At 40.0% G+C, this 22,318-nt stretch overlaps 1 long non-coding RNA gene across 2 annotated transcripts in view; it reads right to left on the bottom strand.

Moving 5' to 3' along the window:
• Window positions 1–7,114: 7,114 nt before the first annotated feature.
• LOC127493120 (uncharacterized) overlaps window positions 7,115–22,318 on the bottom strand; it is a 265,004-nt gene continuing 249,800 nt past the window's right edge. Inside the window, exons 1-3 of one of the 2 annotated variants that reach the window (XR_016233656.1) lie at window positions 9,082–9,506; window positions 8,261–8,316; window positions 7,115–7,297 (exon numbers count right to left, since the gene is read on the bottom strand). This is a non-coding gene — a long non-coding RNA (uncharacterized LOC127493120). Of the gene's footprint in view, window positions 7,298–8,260; window positions 8,317–9,081; window positions 9,507–22,318 lie in introns of those variants that run through there. The other variant, XR_016233655.1, reaches the window with a different exon arrangement.

Raw genomic sequence — 22,318 nt, 5'->3', positions numbered from 1 at the left:
ATGAGGTAACTCTGCATCATTTTGGCCTTTTTTTCTGCTGTGGGCAATGCCTCTAATATCTCCTTTTGTCCTCAGAATCATAGTGCTCCTATTTCTGCCATGTATGTTGCCTTATTCCAAAGATTATTGCAGGAATGTATATATCTCAAGCCATCTCACAGGAGCAACACAAAAATGCTCTCCTTTTTCAATCAATCTGATCCCAAGTATATATCCTCACTCGAATCCTCTATACCTGGTATCAGCAGGAAGTAGCCAGAAAGAAATTGGTAACCACTCTCCTTATCTATACTCAGAGTCAGGACTGATGGAACAGACAGAAGCTTCAGCCATTCTTGCCCATTGCCCAAGATAAAATTTATTCCTTGTCCCTGAATCTAAATTCGGTCTCACAGTCTATTGTCTTTATAGCCTACCCCTGTATTCTTCTCCAGGTTCTGAAGCCTGGCGGCCACTTGAAACACCATTATGGAGCAATTCACCTCTGCATGCTGCCCACCTAAGATATAAAAAGGCCCAGACCCTAGAGTGAGGCCTCCTGACATGTGTTCCCTCAATTTGAATGCCCAGCAGTTGGTCACACACCTCTGCAGATTTATTTTCTCTGAATAAATTCGGTCTGGCTGTAGATTAGTATTCTTGCCTCCTCTCTGATCTGCGACAGTCTCTTTTCCTAATGTTTTGGTGCCCCATGTGAGGTGGCACCAATCCAAACTCTTTTCCTAACAGCAACAGAGTTAAGTCTTGTTTCTTAACCAGAGCTAAACTCAATCCAGATAGAGGTGGCTATGCCGTTAGCAGAAATGACTGGAATAGAGGTCCTTGTCTTCTTGCAAGAAAATAACTTTGGGGGTTGGCACTGTGGTGCACCAGGTTAAAGCCCTGGCCTGCAGCACCAGCATCCCATATGGGTGCAGGTTCTAGTCCCGGCTGCTCCTGTTCTGATCCAGTTCTCTGCTATGGCCTGGGATAGCAGTAGAAGATGGTCCAAGTCCTTGGGCCCTTGCACCCATGTAGGAGACCTGGAAGAAGCTCCTGGCTCCTGGCTGTGGATCAGCTCTGCTCTGGCTGTTGCGGTCATTTAGATAGCGAACCAGCAGATGGAAGACCTCTCTCTCTGTTTCTACCTCTCTCTGTAACTCTGTCTTTCAAATATATAAAATAAATTTTTAAAAAAAGGAAAAATAATTTCAGATTTGCGACAGAAATTAACAATAAGCAAGGTAGCAAAATTTAATGAGGTAGTGCATCCTATAGGGTAGATGAGCAACTCTTCAGATGGATCTGAGAGTGTGCCAAGGCTACATTTAGACTGGAGTTTATACGGGCATGAGGTCCACTTCTTCTCAGTTTATCTTTCCACCTCCCTTTTCTAGGAAAAAAAAAAAAGCCTTTTTTTTTTTTTTTTTTTTTTTTTTTTTGCTGTGAAATCCCTCCCAAGGTTTAAGGTTTTATTACTCAATATTACCAGACGGGGTAGGCCTCTTGGTGCTGAGCAGGGCAGATTATCCTGGAGTGTTTCCAAGGAGGAAGGCTGGAATCACCAATAAAGTCACTGTGGGTATGTCAGGACTTCAGTGTGTAAAATACTGGGTTGCTTCTAAGACGTCTTCTGAAGCTGCTACATTGCTTCCTGCAGGAACCTTTTATCTTTTCCCTCAGTCTCTTTCATACATAGGCTAATGTCCACCTTCCTACCTAATAATGGCACATTTGGAGACTTGATTCTAGAAGAAAGTCAACTGGCCAGCTAGTGTGTACCACCGAGAGTGGAAGGAAGAATAGAGTAACTTTTTTTTTCTGTGTTTGCTAATATTTTCTTTTTTTCTTTTTTTTAAATTTTTTTTAGTAAATATAAATTTCCAAAGTACAGTTAATGGATTACAATGGCTTCCCCCCCCATAATTTCCCTCCCACTCACACCCCTCCCATCTCCCACTCCCTCTCCCATTCCATTCACATCAAGATTCATTTTCAATTTTCTTTATATATAGAAGATCAATTCAGTACATATTAAGTAAAGATTTCATCAGTTTGCACCCAAACAGAAACGCAAAGTGTAAAATACTGTTTCAGTACTTGTTATAGCATTACTTCACATTGGAAACACACTAAGGACAGATCCCACATGAGAAGTAAGTACACAGTGACTCCTGTTGTTGACTTAACAATTTGACGCTCTTGTTTATGGTGTCAGTAACCTCCCTAGGCTCCAGTCATGAGTTGCTAAGGCTATGGAAGCCTTTTGAGTTCACCGACTTCGATCTTATTCCGACAGGGTCATAGTCAAAGTGGAAGTTCTCTCCTCCCTTCAGAGAATGGTACCTCCTTCTTTGATGGCCCCGTTCTTTCCACTGGGATCTCACTCACAGAGATCTTTCATTTAGGTCTTTTTTTTCCCAGGGTGCCTTGGCTTTCCATGCCTAAAATACTCTCATGGGCTCTTCAGCCAGATCCGAATGACTTAAGGGCTGATTCTGAGACCAGAGTGTTCTTTAGGACATCTGCCATTAGCATAGAGTAACTTTGTCATTTTGTTTTAGGGCAGCAGTAGTGTCTGTACTACTTTCTCAAACTGATGAAGAAATGCCGCAGTGACATTGTAACTAAAGATTCCTGTCTACAAATTCTTTAAATACAAATTAAAGCAATAAGTACAAGGGGAATACTTTGATTTTGATTTTCATGTACGAATATGGGATTTTTAATAACTAGAGGTATGACAAATTCGACTCAGGAAATTTTCAGTTACTCTTAAAGAAAACTATCAAAGTTTGTAAGTTTTTAGATAATCACTTCCCAAGAAAGCGGCTCCCTTCTAAGGTTTATTTCATGTCTCCTGGTATAAGGTATGATGCTCTACATTTTTAAAATTAGAGTTATTTCTAGCCAATAAACATAATTTACACCAAAGCTCTCATGCCAGTTACTCCCTGAAATTTGCTTTATATTACTGTTACCAAAAGCTCAGTCCCTGTCCCCAGTGCAATCAAAATAATGAGAACAAGGTTTGGAGGTGAAGGAAACAAAATGTTTTATCTTTTGACAGATGAGAAGGCAGAAGACTGCTAGGTCTCAAAAACTATTGCTCGATGAAGGTATTTCAGTGTTTTTAAAGAAGCTACATAGAATAAGGGGGTGCTGGTATGGCAGGTTCATGAAGCTGCCACAAGTCTCTGATATCAGGCACCATGGTTTATACATTCCTTCTCTGTTTCATGCTCTGATGCTCTGGTTATCCACAAAAGAAATAAAGAAAAGGAATTGTCAAGGTGTGCCTAAGGACATGGGTTTATGAAAAGCCAGCAGCATCATCTTGAAGCATCAACAAGATGCTCTGCTATTATAAAGGCCAAATGGGTTTCATTCAGCCTGAGAGCTCCATAAAGGTGTTAGTTACAGCCCTGAACCTGGAATTCCTCTTTCCAGCTCTGGGATTCCCCTTAATAGAACCCTCAAGTGTACGGTGATCAGAATCTTGTAGGGCTGGCCATACTACTCCCTCAGTTGAGTGAGTTAAACCAGGGGAAACTGGCTTGGACACTGAGGCCTGAGGGTGTCTTGAATCTGCATTCAAGGCACTGTCCTGGGCCTCAGTTCCATTACCAAGACAATGTATCAATTGCCTTCTAGAATATTAACTGTCTTGTCAAAATGCACTCTTAAAGGGCAAAAAATATATTACAACAACTTATAAAGGATTTAAATTCAATTTGTTTTCTCATTGCTAACTACTCTGAACTTAATATGAGATAGTCAATTTAGGATTCTATACAGTTAATAATGAAGTTTACTTCTTTAGAAGTAAAACTTCTAGGGGAGTTAATATAACAGAATCTGGGCTCTTCAGTGACAGTATTATGAATGAAACAAAAAGACTCCAGAATGAACCTATCATCAAAAAATTATATACACTCTGCTCTTTCATTAGGCAACAGTCCCCAACATAATTGGTGATCATGAAAACTGGAAATACAATATTAGAGAGGTAGTTGATTAAGGACATGCTTTCCTCATTTTTTTGTGCAATAGTCTCCAATTTGCAACATACGCCAGAGCAATATTTTTTCTTACTGAAGTAACAAACTCCATTGATTCAATTGAGGAATTTTCTATTGGCACACTGTGCCTGTTTTTGAGCATTAAAAAAGCAAAATGCTTTTTACAAGGTCATTAATTTTTGCTGATGTTAAACAGATTCTCTAAGTTGGATCATCTAGTGATATAACAAAAAAACATTATATTTTACTGTTCATCTCACCATATGTATTTTATATTGTCTTGCATTTCTTTGAATTGATGTCAGGTGACATAATTATGCATTCTGGCCTCAATTCTGTATATGAATTTTATCTATTGGGATCTCATCTCCACAACATCTCAATACTGGAATGTCCCAGTACTTATCTTTTCAGTGATCTCTTTCAGTCCTATGGTTTTAAATATTTGCTATATGCTGTAAACTGGCAGAATTTATACAACCATCTACCCAGCCCTCTCCCTTCAAACACATGCTTGTATGTGGCTGCCCATGTCATATAGGCACCAAGACATTTTTTGGACAGTTGAAACATAGACCACTAAGATATTACTCATCTCAAACTTAAAATGGCCAGGATAACTGGCTGATCTTCACCATCAAATCTGCTCTGTTGAAAGTCTTCTCCATTTCAGTTAATAGCAAATTTATCATTCTAAATTCCTAAACCCAAATCCATGGTCTCATCTTTGAATCTTCTTTGTCCCACAATTATCATTCAATTTATCAAAAAATGCTTTTTTAAAAAAAGATTTAATTATTTATTTGAAAGTCAGAGTTACAAAGAGAGAGAAGGACAGGCAGAGAGAAAGAGGTCTTCCATCTGCTGGTTCACTCCCCAGTTGGCTACAACGGCCACAGCCCTCAGCAAATTCTATTCGTTCTATGTTCAAAATATTTCCAGAACCTGAAAACTCTTAATCACACCAGTTGCTGCCATCATAAATTTCTCTGTTATCTCTTGCTTGAATTATTACACTGGCCTCCCAAAGACTGCCCTTGTTTTCAGCTTTAAACCTGTATATTCTCCAACAGTAGCCAGAATGACCCTTTCAGAAGTATATCATACCATACTCTTCTCTGCCTAAATGTCTCCATTTTTTTCATGTTGTTCAAAACAGTATTTACAAGGTTCTACATGGTCTACATTCTCTTCTAACCTACATCCTACTACTGTAACTCTTGCTAAGTTCCAGACAAAGTCAGTGTGAAGAGGAAGAAGAGAAAGAAATGCATTAGAATCACAAATAAATTATTTAGACTTAAAAGGTATTCCCCTCCAAAGAAAAATATAATGGCTCATAAGTTGCCTCATTGAAATCAGTAACAAAAGTGCATTTACTAAAACTGGACTCACACTATCTGCTTTCACTTAGAATTTCTATAGCAGAACCCCATTCTCATGGAGACATGTTGGATAGTGTGGGGAGCAACTTGGACTAGACTAAGTTACTGGAATTAAGACTTATTCTATGCATCTGCTCTCCCACAATATGGCGCTGAGAAGGGAGAAACAGCTTCTACACAGCTGCCTCCAGTTCAACCAATAAACTGTAGGACCTACTCCTGATTGGAGGAGAGCAGCGTACTCAGCGTGTGGGTAGCAGAGTTGGGATTGGTGGAAGAGGACTATAAAGGAGGAGAGAGACAACATGCACGGGGAACATCTAGAGGGAACATCTATCTGAAGGAACACCTGTGCAGCCCCCGAGAGAGCCGGCCGGCGGTGTGCCGCTCCCCCGCGGAAGTGGGGAAAGTGGCTAGGGGGAACCGCCCTTCCACGGAGGTGGAAGGGACGGTAGCCAACCTGGGAAGAACCAGCAGCAAACCCGGGAAGGGCCGAGCAGACAAAAGAACAGCGCAGGGTCCTGTGTCGTTCCTCCACGAAGACGGGGAGCGACAGGATAGCAGAGAACATAATAGAATCATAAATAGTTGCTGAGGCACTCACTTTTTAATGATAACACTACCTTGGCCACAGAAACATTTAAATCACTGCTATCCTCAGACCAAGGCAATTCTCAAGGTTACCAGGCAAGCTTTGACCTACAGATGTTTCCCCAGCACACAAATTCTCTGAAGTGTTTCTCTTTGTAGGTGTTGATAATTCAGTAAATGAATGGCACTGTCGCTCCCCCTCTTCATGGAGGAACGACACAGGACCCTGCGCTGTTCTTTCGTCTGCTCGGCCCTCCCCGGGTTTGCTGCTGGTTCTTCCCGGGTTGGCTACTATCCCTTCCACCTCCGTGGAAGGGCAGTTCCCCCTGGCCGCTTTCCCCACTTCCGCGGGGGAGCGGCACACCGCCGGCCGGCTCTCTCGGGGGCTGCACAGGTGTTCCCTTAGATGTTCCCCTTAGATGTTCCTGGTGCATGCCGTCTCTCTCCTCCTTTATAGTCCTCCTCCGCCAATCCCAACTCAGCTGCCCACACGCCGAGTACGCTGCTCTCCTCCAATCAGGAGCAAGTCCTACAGTTTATTGGTTGAACTGGAGGCAGCTGTGTAAAAGCTGTTTTCTTCTCTCCCAGCGCCATATTGTGGGAGAGCAGACGCATAGAACAAGTCCCAATTCCAGTAACTCAGTCCAGTCCGGGCTGCTCCCCACATGGCACCTACTTGAAAAAGAGAAAAAAAAATTAGCTTAACAGGTACAGATACTAGCTTCACAACTTTGAAGTGCATTCCTTCCAACATATAAACATGCACAACAAAATGCTTTCTGGATTTGGTATTCCTGCTCCATCAGAAGCACAGTTGGAGAGTCCTGTAAAATATATTTTGGCACTGGAAGGGAATACGTGTAATGGCTTTAACACTTCTACAGTAGATAGGTGAGCGGGATGCAGAAAGAGTATCAATGGGTCAGGTTGTTCCAAAACATACATTCATTTTGTTGATGTGGCTGTTGATGTTTTCTTACGTATAGTTCTGAGAAATGGTGGGCAATTTCAGAATTTTGGGAGTTTCCTCACTTGATAATATTTCCTCACTACTCACACTGAGCAATTTCATACTTCGGACATTTTTTTAAAGATTTATTTATTTATTTGAAATTCAGAGTTACACAGAAAGAGAAGGACAGGCAGAGAGAGAGAGAGAGGTCTTCCATCCACTGATTCACTTCCCAATTGAATGCAATGACTGGAGCTGTGCCAATCTGAAGCCAGGAGCCAGGAGCTTCCTCTGTGTCTTCCCAAATGGGTTCAGGGGTCCAAGGACTTGGGCCATCTTCTACTGTTTTCCCAGGCCATGGTGGAGAGCTGGATTGGAAGTAGAGCAGCTAGGACTTGAACGGGCACCCATACAAGATGCCAGCACTGAAGGCAGCAGCTTTACCTGATATGTCCCAGCAGTGACCTCTCATAGTTGGAAACTAAGACAATGCTTCAAACCTTCTATATTGTAGAACAAATTTTCCCAGCTATCTCTATTTTTTTTCCCATTGGGCCATTTCATCTTGAAGACACACTTGGAGAAGATGACAGCATCAATTTAGCTAACAATATTCATTTTTTTCATTAATTGTTTTTGTAGTTTTATTTTGATGCTTAATCTGATAAACACATAATACCCAGAGAGTGCCCTTGTTTGCAGTAATGGCAGCAGCTTATTCACATCTCATCAATGATAGAACAGCATAGCTTCACTGTGAAAGGAGCATGAATCAGAAGTGTTCATGAGAGGAGGGATATTTATAAGGCAAATGGAAACTATAGGCAAACCCAGATGAGGTGCAAAGGGAAAACATGTACTCTCTTAAGCGTAAGTCACTGCATAGGATCAGCAGGTATGTGACTTCTGCACAGCACAGGGAAATGGCCAAATCACTGGAGTCATCTAGATTTCTGTATTTTTAGCTTGAAAATGGATGGGGGTTGGCTTCATCATTAAAATATTTATGACCTTAAAATAAAAGGATGAAATTAAGCCAGGCACAGAAATACAAGTACCACATGGTCTCTGTAGAATTTTAAAAAGGCGATTGAATAGGAGGCAAGAGTAAAACAGTGGTTAGTAGAGGCTGGGAATAACTGATATGAAATAATAGCACAAAACTTCTTTAATTTGGAGAAACAAAGGGACATTCAAGTATAGAAAGCACACAAAACTCCTAATGAAGTTGACCAGAAAAGATCTTCAGCACGTCACTTTATAGTCAAGCTTTCAACAGTAAAACATAAAGAAAAGATTCTAAAATGTGCAAGAGAGAAATGCCAGATTACCTTCAGAGGATCTCCAATTAGATTCACAGCTGATTTTTCATCAGAAACTCTACAGTCTAGGAGAGAATAGAGAGACACAGTTCAAGTGTTAAAACACACACACACACACACAAAAAATGTCAACCCACAGAACTGTACCCTGCAAAGCTCTCATTTATAAATCAAAGTGAAAAAATATCCTCTAAAACAAACAGAAATTGAAAAAGTTGTCACCAGTCCAGCGTTCAAATGATACTTAAGGATGTGCTACACACAGAATCACAGAAAGATGGTTATCATTATGGAAGAATGTGTAAACAGAAAATCTCCTAGAAAAAGTACAAAGGAAATCTAAAGCAAGCAAAAGAATATTTGGAACAAGGATAGGAACAAGTCACTACTTACCAAATATACTCTTGAATAGAAATGCCCTAAATTCTCCTATTAAAATATACAGAATGTGTGAATCAGTTGAAAAACAAGACCCATCTATTTGTTGCCTGCAAGAAACACTCCTCATCAACAAAGATAAACAAAGACTAAAAGAGAAAAAAATGGAAAAAGATACACTAACACAAAGGAAAAAAGAGCACGCTAACACAAAGGAAAAAAGAGCAGCAATAGCCATTCTAATATCAGACAAAGCAGACAAAACCATAAAAAGTTAAAAGAGACAAAGAAGTGCACTATGTAATTATTAATGGAACAATTCAACTGGAAGATGTGACTATAATAAATGTGTATGGACCCAATGATAGGGTGCCTGGCTGTTTAAAACAAATGTCAAAGGATTTAAAGGGAAATATAGACTCCAATAAAATAATATTGGTAGAATTTAATACCTCACTATTGTCGCTCCCCCTCTGCATGGAGGAACGACACTAAACCCTGCCTAGGCTTCATATCCGAGTCACGGCACCATTATGTCGCTCCCTGTCTTCGTGGAGGAACGACACAGGACCCTGCGCTGTTCTTTTGTCTGCTCGGCCCTTCCCGGGTTTGCTGCTGGTTCTTCCCGGGTTGGCTACCGTCCCTTCCACCTCTGTGGAAGGGCGGTTCCCCCTGCCACTTTCCCCACTTCCGCGGGGGAGCGGCACACCGCCGGCCGGCTCTCTCGGGGGCTGCACAGGTGTTCCTCTTAGATGTTCCTGGTGCATGTTGTCTCTCTCCTCCTTTACAGTCCTCTTCCACCAATCCCAACTCTGCTACCCACACACCGAGTATGCTGCTCTCCTCCAATCAGGAGTAGGTCCTACAGTTTATTGGTTGAACTGGAGGCAGCTGTGTAGAAGCTGTTTCTCCCTTCTCAGCGCCATATTGTGGGAGAGCAGATGCATAGAATAAGTCTTAATTCCAGTAACTTAGTCTAGTCCGAGTTGCTCCCAGTTGCTCCCCACAACTATCATCAATGGATAGATCAACTAGATAAAAAATAAATCAAAAAAGAAACAACAAAGCTAATCTACATCTACAGAGCATTTCATCCCACAGCTGCAGAATACACATTCTTTTCATTAGTGAATGGAATTTTCTCTAGGATAGACCATATACTAGGCCATAAAGCAAGTCTCACAAAATTAAAAAAAAAAAAAATTGAAATCACACCATGTATCTTTTCATACCATAATGGAATAAAGCTGGAAATAAACAAGTTAAGAAATTCAAGAAAATATGCGAGCATATAGAAACACTCTTGAATGAACAATTGGTGGTAGAAGAAATCAAAAGGTAAATCAAAAAATTCCTGAAAACAAATGAAGAAGACAACACAACATATCAAATCTATGGGATATATGGCAATGTTAAGAGGGAAGTTTATAGCAACTGGTGGCTACATCAATCTAATAATGTATTTCAAGCACCTAGAAATTAAAGAAAAAAAAACAAATCCCAAATTATTAGGAGGGAAGAAATAATTAAAAATTGGAGAGGAAATAAATATAATTGATACACCAAGGGTCCAACTAACCCCCCAAAAATGGAGGATAACACTCAAATTAATAAAATCAGAGTTGAAAATGGAGCTGTTACAATGGGTACCACAAAAAATACAAAGATTATCAGGAATTAAAACAAAGAACTGAATACCAAGAAATAGGAAAATCCAGAAGAAATAGACAGATTCTGGGACTCATATAATCTACCAAAATTGAGTCATGATGACATAGAAAACATAAATAGACCAATAACCAAGAGGGAGATTGAGTCAATAATAAAGTTTCTCCCATCAAAAAATAGTCCTGGGCTATGTTAAAGAAGAACTATTTTAAACTTTTAAAGAAGAACTAATTTCATTTTTTCTAAAACTATTCAAAACCATGGAAAGGGAGGGAATCCTCCCAAACACATTCTGAGGCCAGCATCAACTTAATTCCAAATCAAGAAAAAGATACAACAAAGAGAGAGAACTATAGAACACTACCCCTAATGAACATAAATGGAAAAATCCTCAGCTAAATACATCTTAAGTAAATCCAAAAACACGGCCAGCGCCACGGCTCACTTGGCTAATCTGCCTGTGGCTCCGGCACCCCAGTTTCTAGTCCTAGTTGGGGCGCTGGATTTTGTCCTGGTTGCCCCTCTTCCAGTCCAGCCCTCTGCTGTGGCCCAGGAAGGCAGTGGAGGATGGCCCAAGTGCTTGGGCCTACATCTGCATGGGAGACCAGGGGAAGCACCTGGCCCCTGGCTTTGGATCAGCACAGCATGCCAGCTGCAGCACACTGGCCATGGCAGCCATTTGGGGGGTGAAACAACAGAAAAGGAAGACCTCTCTCTCTCTCTCTCTCTCTCTCTCTCTCTCTCTCTCACTGTCTAACTCTGCCTGCCAAAAAAAAAAAAAAAAAAAGCCTCAATCCAACAACACATCAGAAAGATAACTCTAGTGGACAAAGTGGGATTTATCCCTGGTATGCAGGGATGGTTCAACACACACAAATCAAACAATGTGACAAAAAACAATGTGACAAATAACACTAACAGTGTGAAGAATAACATCCACATGATTATCTCAATAGATGTAGAGGAAACATTTGATAAATTACAACATCCTTTCATGATAAAAATCTTAAGCAGGGCCGGTGCCGCAGCTCACTAGGCTAATCCTCTGCCTTGCGGCGCCGGCACACCGGGTTCTAGTCCCAGTCGGGGCGCCGGATTCTGTCCCAGTTGCCCCTTTTCCAGGCCAGTTCTCTGCTGTGGCCCGGGAGTGCAGTGGAGGATGGCCCAAGTCCTTGGGCCCTGCACCCCATGGGAGGCCAGGATAAGTGCCTGGCTGCTGCCATCAGATCAGCATGGTACGCCGGCCGGCCGCAGCGCTCCAGCCACGGCGGCCATTGGAGGGTGAACCAACGGCAAAGGAAGACCTTTCTCTCTGTCTCTCTCTCACTGTCCACTCTGCCTGTCAAAAAAAAAAAACAAAAAAAAACTTAAGCGAACTGGATATGAAGGGAACATTCCTAGCACAATCAAGGAAATAAATGACAAATCCACAGCCAGTTTCATACTGAATGGTTCCAGTAAGTCTGGAACCAGACAAGGTTGCCCACTCTCACCATTGCTACTCAATATAGTTCTAGAAGTTTTAGCCATCGTTGTTATGCAACAAAGAGAAATCAAAGGAATAAAATTGGAAAGGAGGAAGTCAAATTATCCCTGTTTGCATATGACATGATCCTATAAACAGGGAAACCAAAAGACAATGAGACTATTGGAACTCATAAAAATAATTGGATAATGTTGCAGAATACAAAAATCAAAATCATTTTATACCCAAACAATGCTATGGCTGAGAAAGAACATGTAAATCAGTATCATTCACAACAGCAACCAACATTTAAATATCTTGGAAAAAAATTTAACCAAGGATGTGAAAAACCTCTATAATAAAATTTTAAAAATATTAAGGAAAGAAATAGAAGACATGAAAAAATCTTATGTTCATGTATTAGACAAATTAATATCATCAAAATATCTATAACACCCCATGCAATTTAAATACTCAATGTGACCCCAATCAAATACCAATGACATTCTCCTTGGATCTAGAAAAATGATGCTAAGATTCATATGGAATCACAAGTGATCCTGAATACCTAAAGCAATATTCACCAACAAAACAAAGCCAGAGGCATCACAACACCAAACTTCAAGATATACTACAGGGCAGTTATAATTAGAACAGCCTGCTACTGGCACCAAAATAGACATGTAGACCAATGGAACAGAATGGGAACCCCAGAAATTAATCCATGCATCTGCAACCAACCAACCTATGACAAATGAGCTAAAAGCAATCCCTGGAGAAAGGACAGTCTCTTCAACAAATGGTGCTGGAAAAATTGAATCTGAATCTTCACCAGCAGAAGTATGAAGCAAGACCTTATACAAAAATCAACTCACAATGGATCAAGGATCCAAATCTAAAACCTGAAACTAAAAATTATTAGATAAAAGCAACAGAGAAATTCTGTAAGACATTGTATAGGCAAAGACTTTGTAGAAAAGACCCCAAAAGCACATGAAATCAAAGCAACTGTAGACAAATGGGACTGCATCAACTATGAAGCTTCTGCACTGAAAAGCAAATACTCGAGGGCTCCAAGGTGACGGAATAGGGAGGGAGCTCACTGATAGTCCAGGAAAAGATAGTTTAATAAAAGTGGAGATACTGTAGTCTCAGAGAAGAGTTAGGGAAAAAACTGCAGAGAAAACTCTTCCGGAATTAGAAAGACATGATGGACCTACATGGAGGGCACAGATGCCCAGGGCTCGGGACCCCAGCTACTGAGTCTGTGCACCAATGCTGGAAAGCAAGGTGAAGTGAAACCGCAATAGCCTGAGACACTGGCCCAAAAGCTGCAGGAAGAGCCTAGGGGGAATGAGGCTTGAAGCCCCGTGGGGGAAAGTACACCAGCCTAACTAGAGGAAAGAAAAAAATAAATAAATGGGACCAGTATGGACATGATTCTCTCTTTCCACTCACCTTACAAAGGCGAGCAAGTCAATAGAGCAGGCGCCATTTTGGACATACGTAACAGCTGCACCAGCTCAAGGCTGTGTCCTCACTCAGCCAAACAGAAAAACCTGACTCTGGTGGGGAAAAATAGCAGAAGACAAAGACCTAGTGAATGTGTGGAGCTTATAAACTGGTACTGTGGGGGAAAAAAAAAAAACTGAGGATGTGTGAGAGAACTCACATTGTGCCTGAGATGTGAGTAGTCTCGGTGGGAGACACCACAAACTCGGGCAGCTTTGGCTACCCAGTGAGAGACATTGCAGGGGAATCTGGGCTTACAAGGAGGACTGCACAGATCCTTTGTGTGGTCCTTGGGATAGAGCAGACAAATATTATACCCATTGGGGCTAGTGCGCAAGTACTGATCACCACCAAGGAGAAAGCTCAGCTGAGTGGAATTTCTTCCCTTCTGAATAAAGAGAGAAAGAGAGAAGATTTATCATGCCAAATCTGGGTGTGTCACCTTTGGCACACCCTTAACCCTAAAGAACTGAAAAGAGCTCTCTGGCCACACCCACCACAAGCCTCTAGAGATTCACCAAAAGCAGACAGTCCACTTAATCTAGAGTCAAAATATAACAAGAAAAGCCATCACAGCAATGAAAAAAAAAAAAAAGAAGAAGAAACCAAAGAATATCTCCACAATGCCAAACAAAAAACACAGAAACCGAGGAAACAAGAACAAGGAAGAAATCATGACACTCCCAAATGAACATGACACTCCAAGACAATATTTTGGGGGCTGGGGGGTGGGGTACAGGGTTATTTTAAAACTTTTATTTAATAAAGATAAATTTCCAAAGTACAGTTTATGGATTACAATGGATTTCCCCCCCTCATAACTTCCCTCCCACCCACAACCCTCCCATCTCCCGCTCCCTCTCCCATTCCATTCACATAAAGATTCATTTTCAATTCTCTTTATATACAGAAGATCAATTTAGTATAAATTAAGTAAAGATTTCAACACTTTGCACCCACATCGAAACACAAAGTGTAAAATATTGTTTGAGTACTAGTTATAGCATTAATTCACATTGTACAACACATTAAGGACTGAGATCCTAAGGACAGAGGAGTAAGTGCACAGTGACTCCTGTTGTTGACTTAACAATTTGACACTCTTGTTTATAGCATCAGTAATCCCCCTAGGCATGAGTTGCCAAGGCTATGGAAGCCTTTTGAGTTGCTGACTTCGATCTTATTCAGACAAGGTCATAGTCAAAGTGGAAGTTCTCTCCTCCCTTCAGAGAAAGCTACCTCCTTCTTTGGTGGCCCCATTCTTTCCACTGGGTTCTCACTCACAGAGATCTTTCATTTAGTTTTTTTTTTTTTGTTTTTTGTTTTTTTTTTTTTTTTGTTTTTTTTTTTTGCCAGAGTGTCTTGGCTTCACATGCCTAAAATACTCTCATGGGCTCTTCAGCCAGGTATGAGTGCCTTAAGGGATATTTCTGAGGCCAGAGTGCTGTTTAGGGCATCTGCCATTCTATGATTCCAAGACAAGATTATGAAGCAGATGAGATAGAAGAAATACAAGATATGGATTTCAAAAAATTTATGATAAGAACATTTAGAAGTTACCAAAAACAAATGCATGAACTGCAGAAATCCATACAGGACAGTGCAGAAAATCTCTCTCGTGAAAATGAAATTGTAAGGAGGAATCAAAATGAAATGATGAATTTAGTAGATCATGAAATGGAGATATTGAAGAGAAAACAAAAATAACTAAGAATTCAATAGAACAAATGCAAAACACATTTGAGAGCCTTAAAAACATAATCAGTGAAGTAGAAGAGAGAATATATGACTTAGAAGACAGAGCACAGGTAAGTATATACAATCAAACCAAAGAAAAGAAGAGGATATTAAAAATCTAAAAAATATTGTCGGATATCTACAGGATACTATTAGAAAAACCAACACTTGAGTTCTAGGAGTTCCTGAAGGCATGGAGAGAGAGAGAGAGAAAGGATTAGAAGGCCTTTTCAGTGAGATACTAGCAGAAAAGTTCCCAGGTTTGGAGAAGGACAGAGACAGCCAAGTACAGAAAGCACATAGAACTCCCAATAAACATGACCAAAAGATATCCTCACAATGACACGTTGTAATCAAACTCACCACAGTGAAACATACAGAAAAGATTCTAAAATGTGCAAGAGAGAAACGTCAGATTACTCTCAGAGGATCTCCAATTAGACTTATAGCAGACTTCTCATCAGAAATCCTACAAGCTAGGAGGGAATGGTGAGATACAGCCCAAGTACTAAGAGAAAAAAAAATGCCAGTCCAACACATTATATATTGCAAAGCTCTCATTTGTGAATGAAGCTGAAATAAAGACCTTTCATAGCAAACAGAAATTAAAAGAATTTGTCACCACTCATCCAGCCCTGCAAAAGATGATTAAAGATGTGTTACACACAGAAACACAGAAACATGGCCATCAATATGAAAGAAGGTAAAGGAAAATAATCTCACAGTAAAAGATCACAGTATGTTCAAATCATATATTAGAAATATCTTTGGGAAAAGTGGTAGTGCAAAATCACTACTTATCAATAGTCACATTGAATGTAAATGGCCTCAACTCTCCAGTTGAAAGAAACAGACTGGCTGAATGTATAAGCAAAAAACCCATCTATTTGCTGCCTACAAGAAACACATCTTTCAAACAAAGATGCATACAGACTGAAAGTGAAAGGCTGGAAAAAGATATTCCATGCCAACAGAAACCAAAAATGAGCTGGTGTAGCCATCTTAATATCAGACAAAATAAACTAAAACACAAAAACTGTTAAGAGAGACAAAGAGGGGCACTATATAATGATTAAGGGATCAATTCAACAGGAAGATGTAACTATTATAAATGTATATGCACCTAATTACAAGGCACCGGTTGATTTAAAAGATATGTTAAGAACTTAAAGGGAGACTTAGACATAAATACAATAGTACAGGGGGACTTCAATACACCAATCTCAGAGACAGACATATCAAACGGACAGAAGATAAACAAGGAAACAGCAGCTTTAATTCACACTATAGCCCCAATGGATCTAACCGATATCTACAGAACTTTCAATCCTACATTTAAAGATTTTACATTTTTCTCAGCAGGACATGGAACCTACTCTAGGATTGACCACATTCTAGGCCATAAAGCAAGTCTCAGCAAATTTAAAAGAATTAGAATCATATGATGCAGTTTCTCAGCCCACAGTGGAGTGAAGCTGGAAACTAGCAACTCAGGAATCCCTAGAGCATATGCAAACAAATGGAGATTGAACAACATGCTCCACAATGAACACTGGGTCACAGAAGAAATCAAAAGAGCAATCAAAAACTTTCTGGAAGTAAATGAGGATAACAGCACAACACACCAAAACTTATGGGATGCAGCAAAAGCAGTGTTAAGAAAAAAGTTTATATCAATAGGTGCCTACATAAAGAAATTGGAAAGGCACTGAATAAATGAGCTTTCAATGCATCTCAAGGATCTACAAAAACTGCAGCAAACCAGACCCAAATCTAGTAGGAGAAGAGAAATATTTAAAATCGGGGAAGAAATCAATAGGATTGAATCAAAAAAAAATTACAAAACATCAGCCAAACGAGGAGCTGGTTTTTCGAAAAAATAAACAAAATTGAAACCCCACTGGCCCAACTAACTAAAAAAAGAAGAGAAAAGACCCAAATCAATAAAATCAGAGATGAAAAAGGAAACGTAACAACAGACACCACAGAAATAAAAAGAATCTTCAGAAATTACTACAAAGAGTTGTATGCCAGCAAACAGGGAAATCTATCAGAAATGGATAGATTCCTGGACACATGCAACCTACCTAAATTGAACCAGGAAGACAGAGAAAACCTAAACAGACCTATAACTGAGACAGAAATTGAAACAGTAAAAAAGGCCCTCCCAACAGGACCAGATGGATTCACTGCTGAATTCTACCAGACATTTAAAGAAGAACTAACTTCATTTCTTCTCAAACTATTCAGAACAATTGAAAGAGAGAGAATCCTCCCAAATTCTTTCTATGAAGCCAGCATACCTTAATCCCTAAGCCAGAGAAAGATGCAGCATTGAAAGAAAATTACAGACCAATATCCCTGATGAACATAGATGAAAAAATCCTCAACAAAATTCTGGCCAATAGAATGCAATAACATATCAGAAAGATCACCCACCAGACCAAGTGGGATTTATCCCTGGTATGCAGGGATGATTCCATGTTCCCAAATCAATCAGCGTGATACACCACATTAACAGATTGCAGAAGAAAAAACATGATTTTCTCAATAGATGCAGAGAAAGCATTCGATAAAATACAACACTCTTTCGTGATGAAAACGCTAAGCAAATTGGGTATGGAAGGAACATTCCTCAATACAATCAAAGCAATTATGAAAAACCCACGTCCAACATCCTATTGAATGGGGAAAAATTGGAAGCATTTTCACTGAGATCTGGTACCAGACAGGGATGCCCACTCTCACCACTGCTATTCAATATAGTTCTGGAAGTTTTAGCCAGAACAATTAGGCAAGAAAAATTAATTAAAGGAATACAAATTGGGAAGGAAGAAGTCAAACTATCCCTCTTTGCAAATGATATGATTCTTTATTTAGGGGATCCAAAGAACTCTAGGAAGAGACTATTGGAACTCATAGAAGAGTTTGGCAAAGTAGCAGGATATAAAATCAATGCACAAAAATCAACAGCCTTTGTATACACAGGCAATGCCACAGCTGAGAAAGAACCACTAAAATCAATCCCATTCACAATAGCCACAAAATCAAATATCTTGGAATAAACTTAACCAAGAATGCTAAAGATATCTACAATGAGAATTACAAAATCTTAAAGAAAGAAATAGAAGAGGATACCAAAAAATGGAAAAATCTTCCATGCTCATGGATTGGAAGAATCAACATCATCAAAATGTCCATTCTCCCAAAAGCAATTTATAGATTCAATGCAATACCAATCAAAATACCAAAGACATTCTTCTCAGATCTGGAAAAAATGATGCTGAAATTCATATGGAGACACAGGAGACCTCGAATAGCTAAAGCAATCTTGTACAACAAAAACAAAGCCAGAAGCATCACAATACCAGATTTCAGGACATACTACAGGGCAGTTGTTATCAAAACAGCATGGTACTGGTACAGAAACAGATAGATAGACCAATGGAACAGAATAGAAACACCAGAAATCAATTCAAATATCTACAGCCAACTTGTATTTGATCAAGTATCCAAAACCAATCCCTGGAGTAAGGACAGTCTATTCAACAAATGGTACTGGGAAAACTGGATTTCCACATGCAGAATCATGAAGCAAGAACCCTACCTTACACCTACAAAAAAATCCACTCAACATGGATTAAATACTTAAATCTATGACCTGACACCATCAAATTATTAGAGAACATTTGAGAAACCCTGCAAGATATAGGCACCGGCAAAGACTTCTTGGAAAGGACCCTGGAGGAACAGGTAGTCAAAGCCAAAATTAACTATTGGGGTTGCATCGAATTGAAATGTTTCTATTGGCAAAAGAAACATCAGGAAAGTAAAGAGGCAACCGACAGATGGGAAAAATATTTGCAAACTATGTTACAGATAAAGGGATAATAACCAGAGTCTACAAAGAAATCAAGAAACTCCACAACAAAACAAGCAACCTACTTAAGAGATGGGCCAAGGACCTCAATAGACATTTTTCAAAAGAGGAAATCCAAATGGCCAACAGGCACATGACAAAATGTTTAAGATCAGTAGCAATCAGGGAAATGCAAATCAAAACCACAATGAGGTTTTACCTAACCACAGTTAGAATGGCTCACATACAGAAATCTACCAACAACAGATGCTGGTGAGGATGTGGGGAAAAAGGGACACTAACCCACTGTTGGTGGGAATGCAATCTGGTTAAGACACTATGGAAGTCAGTCTGGAGATTGCTCAGAAAACTGAATATAACCCTACCATACAACCCAGTCATCCCACTCCTTGGAATTTACCCAAAGGAATTTAAATTGGCAAACAAAAAAGCTGTCTGCACATTAATGTTTATTGCAGTTCAATTCACAATAGCTAAGATGAATACTCAACAAAGAAGCAACTGATAAAATTGCAAAATTTATTTGTAAACTATGCAACTGACAAAGTATTCATATTCAGAATCTATGTAGAACTCAAGAAACTAATAGAAAAAAAAATACAGTCAAGAAATGGGCAAAGTATAAGAAAGGTGTTTTTCAAATGATGAAAATCAAATGGCCAATAGACACATGAAAAATGCTCAAGATCACTAGCCATCAGGGAAATGATAATGAAAACTATGATGAGGTTTCACCTCATCCCAGTTAGACTGGCCATCCAAAAACCATAAAGCAATATATGCTTGCAATTATATGGTGGAAAAGTTCCTTTAGGGGAAAGGAATGTAAACTAGTACAACTACTATTAAAGACGTTTTGGAGATTCCCAAGAAATCTGAAAATAGATCTACCATATGACCCAGCAATCGCACTCCTGGGATTTTACCCAAAGAAAATGAAATCAGCATTTTAAAGAGTTCGGCCGGCGCCGCGGCTCACTAGGCTAATCCTCCACCTTGCGGCACCGGCACACCAGGTTCTAGTCCCATTCGGGGCGCCGGATTCTGTTCCCGGTTGCCCCTCTTCCAGGCCAGCTCTCTGCTGTGGCCAGGGAGTGCAGTGGACGATGGCCCAAGTCCTTGGGCCCTGCACCCCACGGGTGACCAGGATAAGTACCTGGCTCCTGCCATCAGATCAGCGCGGTGCGCCGGCCGCAGCGCGCCGGCCGCGGTGCCATTGGAGGGTGAACCAATGGCAAAAAGGAAGACCTTTCTCTCTGTCTTTCTCTGTCACTGTCCACTCTGCCTGTCCAAAAAAAAAAAAAAAAAAAAAGTTATCTGTACCCACGTATCTACTATAGATCAATTAATAATAGCTAAATTATGGAATCAACACAGATGTCCATCAACTAAATAAAATGTGGTATATATACACCATGGAATAAACACCATAAGAAAGAATGAGGGGCTGGTGCTGTGGCTTAGCGGGTAAAGCTGCCACCTGTAGTGCTGGCATACCATATGGGTGCTGGTTCGAGACCCAGGTGCGCCGCTTCCAATCCATCCCTCTGCTATGGCCTGAGAGAGCAGTGGAAGATGGCCCAAGTCCTTGGACCCCTGAACCTGTGGGAGACCCAGAAGAAGCTCCTCGCTCCTGGATTCAGATCAGTGCAGCTCCGGCCATTGCAGCCATCTGGGGAGTGAACCAGCAGATGGAAGATCTCTCTCGCGTGTGCGCTCTCTCTCTCTCTCTCTCTCTCTCTGCCTCTCCTCTCTCTGTGACTTTCAATTAAAAATAAATAAATCTTACAAAAAAGAATTAATGAAATCCTGTATTTTGCAACAAAATGGATGCAACTGAAAACCATTATGTTTAGTGAAATAAGCCAGTCCCAAAAGGACAAACATCAGGGCCAGTGCTGTGGCATCGCAGGTAAAGCTGCTACTTCTGGTGCTGGCATCCCATATTGGCACCTGTTGAGTCCCAGCTGCTCCACTTTCAATCCAGCTCCCTACTAATACACCTAGGAAAGCAGCAGAAAATAGCCCAAGTATTTGGGTCCCTGGACACACGTGAGAGGTCTGGAAGAAGCTCCTGGCTCCTAGCTTCAGATCGGTTCAGCGTTGTGATCATTTGAAAGTAAACCAGCAGAAGGAAGATATCTCTCCTTGTCTCTCCTTTCCACTTTCCCTCCCTCTCTCCCTCCCCACCTCTCTCTTTTTCCCATCTATCTCTCTCTCTCTTTCTGTATGTGTGTGTAAATCTGCCTTTCAAATAAATCAATAAATATATCTTTTAAGAAATACAAATATGTTTCCCTGACTTGTGGTAATTAATATACAGAGCTCAAAAAAGTAATGTACACAAGTGAAATTGACATTTTGAGATTTGATTATTGTTCACAGACATTGTCTATAATTTGGAGGAAACATGATTTTTTTTTCTACTTAAAAAGAGAAGAAATAAAGAAAATGTATCATGAGAAACAGTAAATATTTGAATTTTTTTTAATTGTTTATAAATGTTGGTTCAGGATACCAACATTCAGAAATATTTATTTAAACTTCTATTGTTATCTTTAGCACATCAGAAGAAATTATCTTTACATGCTTGTTTCCATTAGTAGTTTGACATTTCTGAAAATAAGGAGGCAAAACTTGCTTATTAAATTCCCAGCATGTAGAACAATGTTACATTGTTTATAACGAATAAAAAATAAAAAAATAAACTGGACACACACAATTTAATGTATATGCATTTTTCTACATCTAATTTATCCTGAAAACTTATTTCAGTATATCTTATATTGTGAGTTTCCAAAAGAAAAAATTAAAAAAGCAAATATCCATTAAAGTGGGAAGTGAAAAGCTGAGGCAGAAAAAAACCTGAGTGTTTAAAGTATGGCTAGCCAGCCACATAGAGGAGGAAACAGTGCTATTATCATGAAACAAAACCCTACCAATAAGGTAGGAAGCCTTATCTAATAACTCTTTATCTAATATTATTACAGGGTAAAATTGTAATAGTATTTTATTGATATAGCAGGATTACTCTCCCCAAAACTCATGTAGCTATGATGTCTTAATCTCTTAAACTCTGATGTCTTAATCTTAATAGTTGATTGATGAAAATTGGAGATTTGATCTAAAAATGGCCTCTGAGAGGTGGGGCCAATGGGTGGTCTCTGGGTCATTGAGGCGTGCCTTCGACAGTGGTTCCCTCAAGAGGTTTGATTATTTCAGTGAGGTTGGCCTAGATTCTCTCTGATTCCTTCCCACAATATGGTAAGTGCTGTGGGGAGCAGCTGAGACTAGACTAAATTACTGGAACTAGGACTAATTCTATGCATCTGATCTCCCACAATATGGCGCTGAGAAAGAGACCAAACAACCTCTACACAGCTGCCTCATCAGTTTGACTGATAAGCTGCAGGAGCTGATCCTGCTC

This window comes from Oryctolagus cuniculus, chromosome 5 (genome assembly GCF_051225735.1).
Source record: "Oryctolagus cuniculus isolate XC-2025 breed Fujian yellow rabbit chromosome 5, ASM5122573v1, whole genome shotgun sequence".
In the NCBI taxonomy this organism is placed as follows: Eukaryota; Metazoa; Chordata; class Mammalia; order Lagomorpha; family Leporidae; genus Oryctolagus; species Oryctolagus cuniculus.
This window is presented reverse-complemented; position numbering and strand designations above follow the sequence as displayed.